This window comes from Solanum dulcamara, chromosome 5, assembly GCF_947179165.1.
Source record: "Solanum dulcamara chromosome 5, daSolDulc1.2, whole genome shotgun sequence".
NCBI lineage: Eukaryota > Viridiplantae > Streptophyta > Magnoliopsida > Solanales > Solanaceae > Solanum > Solanum dulcamara.
Window position 1 is genome coordinate 41339438 of NC_077241.1, and position 13478 is coordinate 41352915.

At 33.6% G+C, this 13478-nt stretch overlaps 1 long non-coding RNA gene across 1 annotated transcript in view; it reads left to right on the forward strand.

Annotated features, from left to right (window-relative positions):
- The first annotated feature begins 272 nt into the window (after window positions 1-272).
- Window positions 273-13478, forward strand: part of LOC129888285 (uncharacterized) — a 33460-nt gene continuing 20254 nt past the window's right edge. Inside the window, exon 1 of the long non-coding RNA XR_008766613.1 lies at window positions 273-311. This is a non-coding gene — a long non-coding RNA (uncharacterized LOC129888285). The remainder of the gene's footprint in view (window positions 312-13478) is intronic.

Consider the following 13478-nt stretch of genomic DNA (forward strand, 5'->3'; position numbering starts at 1 on the left):
AGATCATCTTGTGACCTTCTTCAGTTGGCCGAATTTGAATTTCAAAAGAGGAGACCTTTACCCTAATTTTTTGCCTATAATTACATCTCAAACTCTCATCCAAAAGCACTTTTTGAACATTTTAAAATTTTCATCTTTTTACTATAGAAACTACTTTCTCACAAGCTTTTATACCACAAGAACATCACTCATTTACATTTCGATATCATCTTACGAAAATATCTCTATTCTACTCTCTACTTTACTTGATTTTATTAGAGGAACGAGTCGTAGATCCTTGATCAACGACCCATTTCACTGCCCCACAAGAGGTAAATCCGACTCTCCTTCTGATTATTATTTTGTTTAGCCTATAAAATATGATTATGCTATAGATATTGTACTTTAGGTGTTCTTTTTCTTTTAAGTGAAATGGAAATAGTTATCTTTCATCTAATGGAATTTTAGTTCATTTATTGATTACTTTAATTAGATTAAGTATTGAAAGTGATTCATGTTAGGAATTCTGCCTCATTGTATTTATGAATAACGTATCTTAACTCTTGTTTAGATGTTTTTATACTCCTTTTTGAAATCATCAAAATCTGATTATCATTTTTTTGCTTTTATGAAAAGTTATGATGTTGATCTTTTGATGAAACATTCTGTTGGAAAATGACTATGTCAGGTGTTTATTAACCTAACTGATCTTAGGTAATTCGTACTCATGCTAAGGATCCCTCCCCTTAAGTTCTGGAAACTGTTCTTTGTGAAAATGTTTTTTTGTATCCCTCATCGCCTTTGGATTTTAAGGCTCTTAATAAGTTCAAATGTAATTTAAGAGGCCTAGTTGCGAAGGTGATAAGTATAACCCCCTCTTTTATTATTTAGAGATCATGTATATACAAAATGATAAGTCTTTACTTGATATATGATGCATCACTTCTATATCTTCTTATGTGATTGTGTTGTGAAATATTTGATGTTGGGATCATTCTTAGGTTCTTGAAAATTGGACCATGAGTTATATTATATATTTCTCTCAAACATTCTTCTCAACATGAATAACATATCATGTTGCAGGTCTTTGTGACATTCGTTATGAAGTTGTATTTTTAGATCATTTTTAGAACTTTCCTCTGGATCAAAATTTATTTGACTGCTTCATTGGCTATTCTTCCTCTCCTTTTCTTTGTTTGGCATGAACACTAGAGCCGAAGAGTTTTACTTTGAGATTCGACATTATCACAATATTTGAAACATACATATACATCTTTGTTGTGTTTCTCGCTCCCTAAAAACTCCATCCGAGCAGAAAAGAAGTTAGAGGGCAAGAGGAAATCTAGAATCCTACATCTGCTTCTTCATTCGTTTCTCTTGTGACTAGCTGATATATATATTTTTTTAATCTTGTGATTAGCTAACTTGTTCTCTCCTTTCTCATTTTTCTTATTTCATATTTGACTATTTAAAATAATTAGCTGTAGAATATTTGAATCTAGAGGGGTAAATGAGATGTTAATTTAGTGATTTAGTTTGAGAATAAATCTTTTCTGAACTCAATTTAATTTACTTTATGTATTTCTTGAATCTTTATGAATCAAAAGACATATGTATTCTTTTTAAACTCTCGTGTCTGCAAATCAGTTTTTTGAACGGATTTTTTATAAAAAAAAAACTAGTCTTTTATGGCATGTTAATTGATTTGTCGTCAAAAAGAATAATTTCCTTCAGTGGTGTCTGTTTAAATTATTTGATTCATTGTTTTGTCAATCTATTGAGTCACCTAGACTTGGTTTAAAGTCTACCTCTTTTCTCTGGAAAATTACTATTTGAAGTCTTTACCCACTTTGTTCAAATGCATTTTTGAAAGTCAAGTCTTTAAATTTCAAATAGCGAGTTGCTTTTACAAAATGCCTGACCTGCATTTTGACATACAAAGTTTTTAACGACTTTCTTAGCCTAATTAAATCTATAAGTTCGATCGGTTAATGTTACGATCCGGGCCTAAGGTCTAGACATGACACGACGATCGAAATTACGAGGGATCCCAACCAAGCCATCTTAGCATACATCGCATACATAAGATAAAGAAACTTAACAAGATAAGTGGAAGTAACAACTCAACAGACGTCCAAGAGATATAAATACTCAATAAGTGTCCAAAATGGACTACATCAAAGTAACGTCTAAACATACCTCTAAGTCTATGCTCAATGGAGGTTTAGGACAAACTCCTAGCTCACCCGAATCATAAAAAGGTCAAAGTAGCAAAGTGAAAAGAAAGTCATGTCCTCGATGAAATAAGGACTCACCAACTCTTTGATAACTAAAGCAACTCTAGCCACGAATAGAATGGTCGTCGTCCGCTTCTACATTATGAGACAATGTAGGCAAAATATATGTTAGTACATAGAAGGTACTAAGTACGTGAGATATGCATGAACATGTAATAGGACGTGATCAATATGACATAAGATGCATGACCAACATAATGAACATGAATAAGGCTTAAAAGCATTTGAAAACATATGAAAAATTATGGTCAATGCATCATAGAACCTCATAGTAAATCTCATAGCTTAACATTCAACTTGTGTGGGAAAAGACCTTTAACCGACATCTTAAGACCATGCGAGCTATAAAATGGAATTCGATGATACCCACATCGAGAAGGAGAGGCTACCTTGTCAGGGTATACTCCGTTATAGTGCTCAACTCAACTCAACTGTGCTATATGTGGATCCACTAGCTAGGCTATCAAGGCAACCTACATGGGCAAGCTTGGGACTTTAGGTTGCTACTAGGATTTTCTTGGGTAACTTGCTGCATCACCGGACCAAATCCTACTTAGAAGTCCTCTCGGTGCTTAGTCAATATCCCAATGGAATTCATTAAAACATGATCATAAACATTATAGGGAAAGATAGTTACTACCTATCAATCCATCTTTATAAAACATATTAGGAGTTGCTCATTAACTTTAGTGATTCGTAAGAATCCATAACTTTGGTGAGAATTTTTCTTATCACTATTTTATTAAATGATTGTCTGAGAATTGTACTTATCACACCATAATAACCATCTTTGATCATCATCATAACTTTCTCATTAAATCATAATCTCAACTTCATTGATGAAAACTTTCTTTAAACATCATTGAACTCATAATCAATTCATGAAAATCATCTTTAACTTCATAATCATGATTGAAAATAGCTTTATGCATGGAAATTCATAATTCAACTTAAAATTATGCAATTCATGAAGAAACATGCTTGGATTAATCATTGATAACAATTCAAAATAAAATTGAAACAACCCAATGCAATTCATCAAAACTAGGGTTAGTAAACCATTAAAAATTGAAGAAAACTTAGAGAAAACCTTAGGACTCCATAGGTTAAAGGAACCCATGGATCAACCCCACATACGTTGATTGAATTCACTTAGAATTTGAGAAGAAACCTTGACGAACTTTGAAACCTTAACTTGAAACTTGGAGAGAAACCTTGAGAGAATTGAGTTCTTGCCTTAGAGAAATTTAAAGAGAGATTTAGAATAGAGGGAAAATTGAAGGGTTAGGTATATATAGAATTTGAAATTGGCCATAATAGTGTCTAGGTACATTGAACCAGATATTAGAAAAAGACATAATTGACCTTTATTAAAGCTGAAATTTTGGACCTACGAACCCTCATCTACATCTCGTCATACAGGTATTGAAATTCTGTATTTTTGGAAGCCCATGAAGTTTTCTTATGAGTCAAAGTTTTTGACTCGTTGTTGTGCCTACGAGTCATCATCTAGACTCGTCTTGCAGGCCTGAAAACCTGCAAGTTTGAAGGCCTCTAAAGTTTGGCTGTGAGTCATCCTTATGACTCTTCAACAGGATGACGAATCCGTCCTGTTGAGTCGTAGGAACTCCTTCAGAAACTTGTCCTGAACAAGTTCAAGGATTTCCTCTACGACTTATTTCCACGAGTCGTAGGAACTACTACGATCCATAACAAGGGTTGTAAACTTGGATCCAATCAACATTTTTAGAAATTTCTACTTGGCTCTAACTTTCCAACTTTTGAGGTCTTACAATTAACCATTTTTAATGGTTCTTAAAGGATGTCTCACCCCTTTTTTAGGATTAATTGAACCATTACCTAGAATCTCATGGTTGATAGACTTTAAAATAAACTTTAATCTATTTTTGGTGCCCTAATTCACCATAATAATTAGGTGATGATGCTTTAAGTTAGTAATTTAATTTAGGAATCATCAATATGTTGTACACTATTTTGACCCAATTAAAATGGAGTATAACAGCTTGGCGACTCCTCCGGAGAATTTAGGTTCTAACCGTAACAGACTTAGTTTTATTAGGCTTTATGTGCTTTCTTAATTATATTCATTGACATGAATCATATTTTTTTACATGCTATAAATGTTTTGTTTGCTATAATTATCTTTACATGCTATCAATTGTTTGTAAGTTATTTTTACATGCTATCAATTGTTTGTTTGCTATAAATTGTAGATGTGTTACTGCTTTCCTTAACTGTCATTCTATTCATATTTCTCCACTTGTAAATTCACCCTATCACACGTACACGCGAGGTATGTTTTGTGCACCTGTAAATTTTATTCAAAATTTAGGAGAGTTGGCTATGCACGAGGTATTCAGATCTTTTTTTGTGTGAACACGTAGCCTTCTCACTCGAGTAGTCCACTCGAAAACCTTATGTCTAGTAAAACCACTCTTAGTTTACCTACGATAGAGCTAAACCAACACCCTTTACTAGGAACATGCATCATTTCATGACCTAGGAGGCTTAATACTCTTAGTGTATTAAGTCCATTAGTAGACTTTACCTTAAATGTTCAAATGAATTTCCGATTATAAAAGACAAAATATCATTATCTATGTGCATATTTGAGGTATATGTATGCCTAAATATGGACCATTTGCTCTAATTAATTAAACTTTAAAGGGGATGGTCCGACTAACCTTTTCATGACAAGTACAAAGACTTCATGTTGGAGTACATATTCGACCAACAAATGTCAAGAAGTGACAATATCACTAAAAAGATTGGACATGATAAAATCTTTTTTACTTTAATTAGATTAGGAATTACTTTACATGAAATAAATTTTACGCAATTTTTATACTTTATCTTTAGAGAAATAAAATTTGTTTAATTAATCAAGAGCAATGGAATGACATATTATGGTAAATGTACTCCACAAATTTGTGTTAGGCCTACCTCCGGCACAAAGAGGTCACAAGAATATTAGGACGTGTTATCATTATTTGATGCACTTGTTATGTTATTTTTATAATTTTTTTTGACTTTATTTGATGACTTATTTACTACATGATTTATTTGACTCTATATGAACATGACTTTACTTAAGAATTTCATATAAAAACTAACTTTATCTATGTTCTATTTTTTTCTCTCTTTTATTTTATTTTTATTTCCATACAAAAGTTGATTCGTGTTGACAAACGAGCTGGCCAACCATCCTTACTTCACAAGGCCCAAGTCATCGGCATTACATCGGCGTAGTTGGGCTGTTCAAGGAAGAAAAATAACTATGTATGATCCAACTGCGTCTAATCCAATTTTTCTAGAACATAACAAGGTTCCCAACAGTCCTCCCAAAACTGTTGAAAATAGAATTGCTATTCAACATGATGAACACATCGTCTCTTGACTCAAGAGATCAAGGATCTACGTAGTGAACTAAATCGGGTTAGGGACTTGACCAATTTATCCATCACATTTCAAAGTCCACAACCTGAACTCAGGACTATCGCACCAAAGACACCTCGCTTTCCATCACTTGATTCACCAATTTCTGAATACTTTCCTCCACAACAACCTCCACCTACTAATAACAATCTACCTCCATTCACCCCCACAAATCCACCAAATCTGTCATCCCTCAATACTCCTTTAAAGGGTCAACCACCTATCTACACTACCTATCCTACTACTCCTAATCCACCACTTGTCATCCCACCAAACCAACCTCCAACTTACATTCATTACACTTTTCCACCTTCTAATATCTATCCACTACATACAACTACTCTCGAAAAACCCATCAAATCAACCATCCATCAAAACCCCTTAGAATCCTCCACTACCTCCCATTCAAAATACTCCAACCGTCTTTATCCAACTCAACATATATAAGAGGCATATATTGCCATTCCTTATGCGCAACATGTTCCTCCGGTATATGCAATGGAAACTCAAACTTTTTCTAATCTAGTATCGGTCAAGTTTCAACTCGAGGTAGAACAATATGAGTAAATGGAGAAGGAAGTCAAGGTAAAGTCTAACCATGTGTTATCTATAGAGATTCGTAATCTTAAGGAAGAAATGAGAAATCTCCAAACTACTAGGGGAAGCAAAAGCCTAGAGTATGAGAATTTAACGTGTTCAACCTGACATTGTCTTGCTTGTAGGGTGAAAACTGCCAAAGTTTGATATATTTAGAGGAAGGTGACCCTCGCACACATCTAAGGGCATATTGTAACAAACTGGTAAGAGTGGGGAGAGATGAGAGGTTCAGAAAGAAGTTTTTCATAAGAAGTTTATTTAGTGAAGCTCTTGCTTGGTACACACAATAAGATCTCCATAAATTGGCATGGTTGGAGTGATATGGAACAAGACTTTATGGATGGATTTAAGTTCATCACTGACATCACACCTGATAGGTTCTACCTGAATAAGTTAAAGAAGTCAACTTAGATATTTCGTGAGTATAATCTACGGTGGAAATCAAAAGCATCTAGAGTCCAACCACCATTTAATGAAAGTGAAATGACTATTACCTTCATTGAATGCCAAGATAACAATATTTACTATGATAAAGTGATAACCATGATTAGACAAAAGTTCACATAAATCATTCTGTCATACCCCTTTCTTGACGGGTTTTTCCAATTAAAGTGACTATTTTGAAAAAGGCTTAATTTAATAATTCTGAGTCACCACTTGAAATTTAATTTTGGTGTTCCAAGTTACCTTAGTATATCTCTAATCAAAAGGACAGTTGACCCTTTATTTTGTGGTCTGCTAACTAGAAATCCGGGTAAGGAATTTGTTAACCGAGAGGAAGGTGTGAGGCACCCCTCGAGTTTCATAGTTTTAGCACGGTCGCTTTATCGATTTATATATGGCTTGAACTAATTTTAGATATATTATACTTATTAGCTTAAGAAAACTTTTTACCCGCCTTTTTTGATTTATTTTAAACTTATTTAAAACTGCCTTATTTTATTAGGTATGTAGTGTATTGGCAGCATTGCTTTCCAACCTTGCCACAGATTATTTATTTAATTATTTGTATGTCGCACCTAAAATTTGATTAAAGCTTTGTAAATCGTAGTGGTTTTCAATTATCATTATTGCCGTAATCATGCTCCTAACGTTTCAATTAAAGAAAAAATAATTATCAAAATCATTTGAAAACGTAAATCTTCTGGTAAAAATGGAAGGGTTATAAAATATTTATTGTTAAAAGTTAATCGTTGCAACTCACTTAGGAAAAATTAATTATATAATAAATATATTTAAAACTCTAAAATAAGACTATCACTCAAAGAAAATGCAAAGAAAGTTGCAGATTTTTATTTACTTTATTTTATTTTTTCACAAAAAAATGAACACAATATTATTAAGCATACAAAGTGAAAAAGTAACTCAATTCATTATAACTAAATCTCATTTGAATATCAATTAATTACATTGCGTAGAACATCAAGTTTTGTATTTTAATCAGGAACAAGATGAATATTGAATCTTTAGGCAAGGAAGAAATAATCACATGTTATATCAATTTTACTTTGAATTTAACGATATAAAAATTCTCAACCAATTTTATACCATAACGTCAATGTTAACACATAAATTTTCTCAACTTTATAATCTTGGAATCATGTCTTATATAATTATGAAATCAAATCATATAATGAAGATTAAGTGTTACCTTTCGTGAAGATTAATTCACACAAAAAAGACTACAATAAGAACCACGAACTTGGAATCACGAAACCAAACCTCGAGACCTTTGTTTTTGTTTTTCTTTTTCCCGTGAGTTTTTGGGTGTGTGGATGTGTGTGTGTTTCCCTTTTTCTGTTCTTGTCTGGTGTGTTAATGTTTTGTTTCTTGGTAATGTGTATTTAGTGATTCAATGATTGTGTGTTTTTCTCCTCCTTTTTGTTTGTATCCGTTTATGTTATATAACCCAATATGTTTTATGTGTTTTGTGGTGTTGTCAGGGAGTGGTGAGTGGAGTTGAGGAAAAATATTTGTGCAGGTCGTGTGTGTGTGTGAGGGAGTGAAAAAATGTGTAGACTGAGTGGGATAATGGGGTGGTGTAAAGTTAAATAGCTAATCTAAAAACAGATAAGGAACAAGTTTATTTATTTAACCTAAATTAAAAGAAAACATATATATTTTTTGTAAATTTTATTTTCTTTAAACAAAACTTATACTAAAATGTGACTCTATTTTTGTAGTTTTCAAATCTTGTAAAATAAACTTAATAAAAATAAAATAAAAATAAAAATATTTAAATTGGATATATAAAAAATATGTAAGCACTAAATGGTGGAAAATCTCAAATTCGATAAAAAATTACGCGTTTACACATTCAAATGGGGGAAATTGTGGAAGAAGGGATCAAATCAGGGAGAAATTCAAGATTTTACAACTTTGCAAGCTGCAAGCAAAGCAATTCAATATGGTTCTATCATGGGATCAAAAAGAAAGAAAGAAGATGTATATGTTGTCATGATTAACCAAGGATGCTAGCCAAGTCAAGTTCTTTCCCTACATAAATCAACCACATCAATCCATTTATACTTACCAATACGCTGAAGCCTTGTAGAATCTCTACCATTCTCCACCAACTCCTTACCATGTTGTCACGATCCAAGCCTAGGGCCTAGACGTGACATGGCGAATAAGGAACCCGAAAGTACCTCAAACAAGCCTTTTAGCATTCTTTTAGCCTTTCATAGGTAATGATGATAAATAAACAAGCAGAAATCAAAATAGTAAATCTTCAACTTACATATGTCCAACAATACCTCTAACTATTAGATTTAACGGGGCTAAGACAAGTCCCTAGCTCACCCTCAATCATAATAGAAGAAATGTCATAGTCAAATATCTTAACATATCATAAGCTAGAAAGATAAATGAGTATTGTTCCCGGAACATGTGAACTCACCAAAAGTAGTCTTCAACGAAATCTCAACTAGCCACGTGGAGGAGAACGAGGAGGAGCACTGGTCCCTACATGGTGATATCATGTAGGCAAAAGAGTATGCGTTAGTACTTTGAATGTACTAAGTATGTATGGATGCACGAACATTGAGGAAACATTATAACATTTATGTAATATGGAACATAATGTAATGCATGCATAATAAATCATATAGATATCCTTTAAAACATTTATTTTGTGGGAAAATAACCATAACTGACATTTAAGACCATGCGAGCTATTACATGGAATTCAACATAACCCCCTACGTTGGCCGGGGAGACTATTTGCCAGGTAGAACTCCGTCAATTTCATTCATTTCTTTAGTTTTAACTTTAAGGGCTTTCATGGATCCATTAGCCTAAGCCTACAAGGGCTCCTATATTGGCACATAGTTAATGAGACAAGGGGTTGCTACTAGGATTCCCTTACCGAATCCCACCTCAATCCCTCATTCGATGCTAAGTCAATCCCACGGAATAGTTTAATACTTCAAAATATTCATAGCATATAACTTGAGAATTCAAACATCATATTCGGTAGAATAGCTCATTAAAACATTTGATAATTCAAATATGTAAGAATTGTCCTTATTGCATAAAGAATACATCATTCATATCATTTCATCATTCTTTCATTTCATAAGACTCCCTTTTTGATCATAGATATTGCTTTCATAAACATTTATTTGGAGTCAAAGCTTTCAAGTCAAACTTTATTAAAAATATAGTAAAACTAGGTGGGTTTAAATCACTTCAACTTGCAAATATGTATGTAAATAAATATACATAAATACTTTAAAATCCATTAATTAAAAATCATGCTTTAAACAACCCACCATGAATTTCAGGAACCTTTAAATAGATAAATAGAGGAATTACTTGTAAATCATCAATTCATACATATGCAATTATGTTGCATCAAAATAGAGCAATAATCATTAGTTTAACCATGATTCATACTATTAAGTAAAATTAAGAATTACCATAAGAAAATATTACTTAAAATCAAGAGACTTAATTGAAAGAGTTTTTGGATTACATGGGTGGAAGAACCCATAGATAAATACCCATATAACTTAGAGTAGAGCTTAAAGAAAATAAATATAATTTATCATATAATTAAAATAATTTAGACATGAGAGTGGAAGAAATACTCTTATTGAAGCCTTACATACCTGGAATTCGAAGCTTTAGTCGGAACCGAAAGACTTAATGAACACTCTTGAGTCCTAGCTTTTCTCCTCGCCGGAACGTTTTGTGTACTACTCGGAGTATATGAATCACCGGAATAGTATTTCTTCACTACTAAGAACTAAAACTATATTTGAGAAAGTGTAAAGAAGTGTATAGAGAGAAGACTTGCTTGAGAAAGCTTGATGAATAAAATGAGAAAATAAGGTGGGTATTTATAGGTGGGAAAGAGGGACCTAACAATAAATAAAATAATTATAAAAAAAACTCTGAAAATTTAGTGGAAAATTATGATGCCATGGATGATGTTAATTGGAGGACAATTTATATCATGAGTGATGTCAAATGTATCTAGATTTTTCCATGGTAGGTGAAATGAGTTATCTTTGACAGAATACTCCTTTTCGGAGCTACTTTTGAGCAAGATAAATTCCTTATTAGGATTTGGTGTCTTTATAAGAATTGTATATATAAAAGTCTAGTTTCATATCGTTTAAGAATCAACCAATTTGGAGTAATCTACAGTGAGATATGAATTTTCTTCTACAAATACTCCATTTCGTCACAGCACACTGTCTTACAATAATTAATTTATTTGACCTACTTAAACTCCGAAACGTAAATTATGGTCCTCTCAAAAGTTGTAGGTAATGATCTTGTGGTTACTTAGAAATTTGAATCACCCAATTTGGAAAATCCTATAAAATGTTATGCCCAAAATACAGAGGCTATATCATTTTTAGGCGAGAATTGAAACTTCGTATACAACGTTTTTAGGGGATGTTAAATCATGTCTACAACACCCAAGCAAACTACTATTAACCTCGAGCCCCTTCTTATCAAATCCACATTTATACTAACTAGTCCAAGCTCCAACATATCAAAATCAATCATATGTTACACCTAGAGCTCGTCCAAATCATGAAATCAAAACCACAACTACACAAAATTAGCTGAACCATTGGCTCAGTTGTTTGAGAGGTTGAAAACAACAGGTATGATACAACCAATTGAAGGGAAGATTCCTGATCCTATTCCAAAATGGTTTCATGGTTCTAAGCATTGTACATATCATTCTAGAGTTGTCGAACACAACACTTAGGATTGCTATGGTCTCAAAAACAAGATTTAAGCATTAATCAAGGAAAGAGGAATCCAACTTACTGGACCTCGGTCCAATGTGAAGAACAACCCTATACCTAACCACATAAATGCTAATGTGAACGTGATTACTATCGAGGAGCATTTGGATGTGAAAGGAAGTGTTATGCCAATTGAAAAGGTGAAACTGGATACTTCACTGATCTTTGATGCTTCTGTGCTGACAACCCAAGAACAAGCATCGATATATGTTACTGCTACAACTACTTACATGCCTTTGTACAACACCGAGACACCAAATATTTAGGGTGTTGAACTAGAAGAGAATTTGAAGAATTGAACTTATACTTTGTCCCTGGTTCACCGAGAGTCTTGGTAGATTGAACAAGTAGTAACACTTTTGAAATAGGACGATTTTAAAATTGAGGCTAAAATCGTGCCTCAACATTATGTTATGTTAAAATCGTGCAAGTTCAGAGTGCAAGTTTAGTGAGACACCTCAGGAGGTTGATGCGGAAGTTAGGCTTGGTGACCAGGACATCCAAAAGAAAAGTAGTTTCAAGTACCTTGGGTCTATCATGCAAGGTAGCAACGAGATTGACGATGATGTCACACATCGTATTGGGCAGGGTGGATGAAATGTAGTCTCTCTTCTGGTGTGCTATGTGATAAGAAGGTGCCACCATAACTTAAGGACAAGTTCTACAAAGTGGTGGTTAGACCAACTATGTTATATGGGGTGGAGTATTGTCCAGTTAAGGTCTCTCACGTTCAAAAGATGAAAGTAGTCGAGATGAGAATGTTGAGATGGATGTGTGGGCATACCAGGAGCGGCAAAATTAGAAATGAGGCTATTCGAGATAAGGTAGGAGTGGCCTCAGTGGAAAACAAGATGAGGGAAATGCGACTGAGATGGTTTGGGTATGTGAAGAGGAGAGACACAGATGCCCCAGTGCGGAGGTGTGAGAGGTTGGCCATGGATGGTTTTGGAAGAGGTAGGGATAGGCCAAAGAAATATTGGGGAGAGATGATTAGACAAAATATGGCGCAGTTACAATTTACCGAGGACATGACCTTAGATAGGAGAGTGTGGAGGACCCATATTAGGGTAGAAGGCTAGTACATAATCTCGTTATTATTCCGTATTAGTAGGCGCATTAGCGCATTATAATTTCTTGTGCTCTGACTTCTGTTATTATCTTTCTATTATTTTCTATATTTTGATTACTCTATTTTATTTGTGTCGCTTTTGTTATTTGCGTTATTTGTTATTTGTTTTTCTATAATGCTTTGAACTTTTTAGCCTTGTCTGACCTCTTGTTATGCTTCTTTTGAGCCAAGGGTCTCTCGAAAACAGCCGTCCTACCTTGGTAAGAGTAAGGTCTGCATACACTTTATCCTGCCCAGATCCCATGTTGTGGATTTCACTGGGTTACTGTTGTTGTTGTTATCTTTTTGGAAGCTTAATTGCAAAATCTATGAATGCATTTTTTTATATTAATTTTTAAATCTATCAATTTTATGATTGTGACATATAATGAAACAAATGAACAAAGGTTGATGTCAATTCATTTGCCCCTCATACTCAAGGTGGTTGGAATAGTAAATCTCAGATCCTTGTTGCTAAATTACTCTTAAATAAAGTCATCAAAAGGTAAAAAGATTGCACAAGGGACTAAGAGGAGCCCATTAGTGTACTTAAGTCTATGTATTCTAAAGTATGCACCCTTATTCATATGAATCATGCGTTTGAGCCAAATAAGATGTGCTCCCAGATTCTATTATCTAAATCTTGCTCTATATGTTATCCTTGAGGAGGGAATTATGTTTGTAAGACTCTGAAAGTTGGAAAGTCAGAAAAATGGAGTTTAAAGGAGTTTCTTAGAAAATAACAGCTTTTGTACACGCGATGGCTTTCAT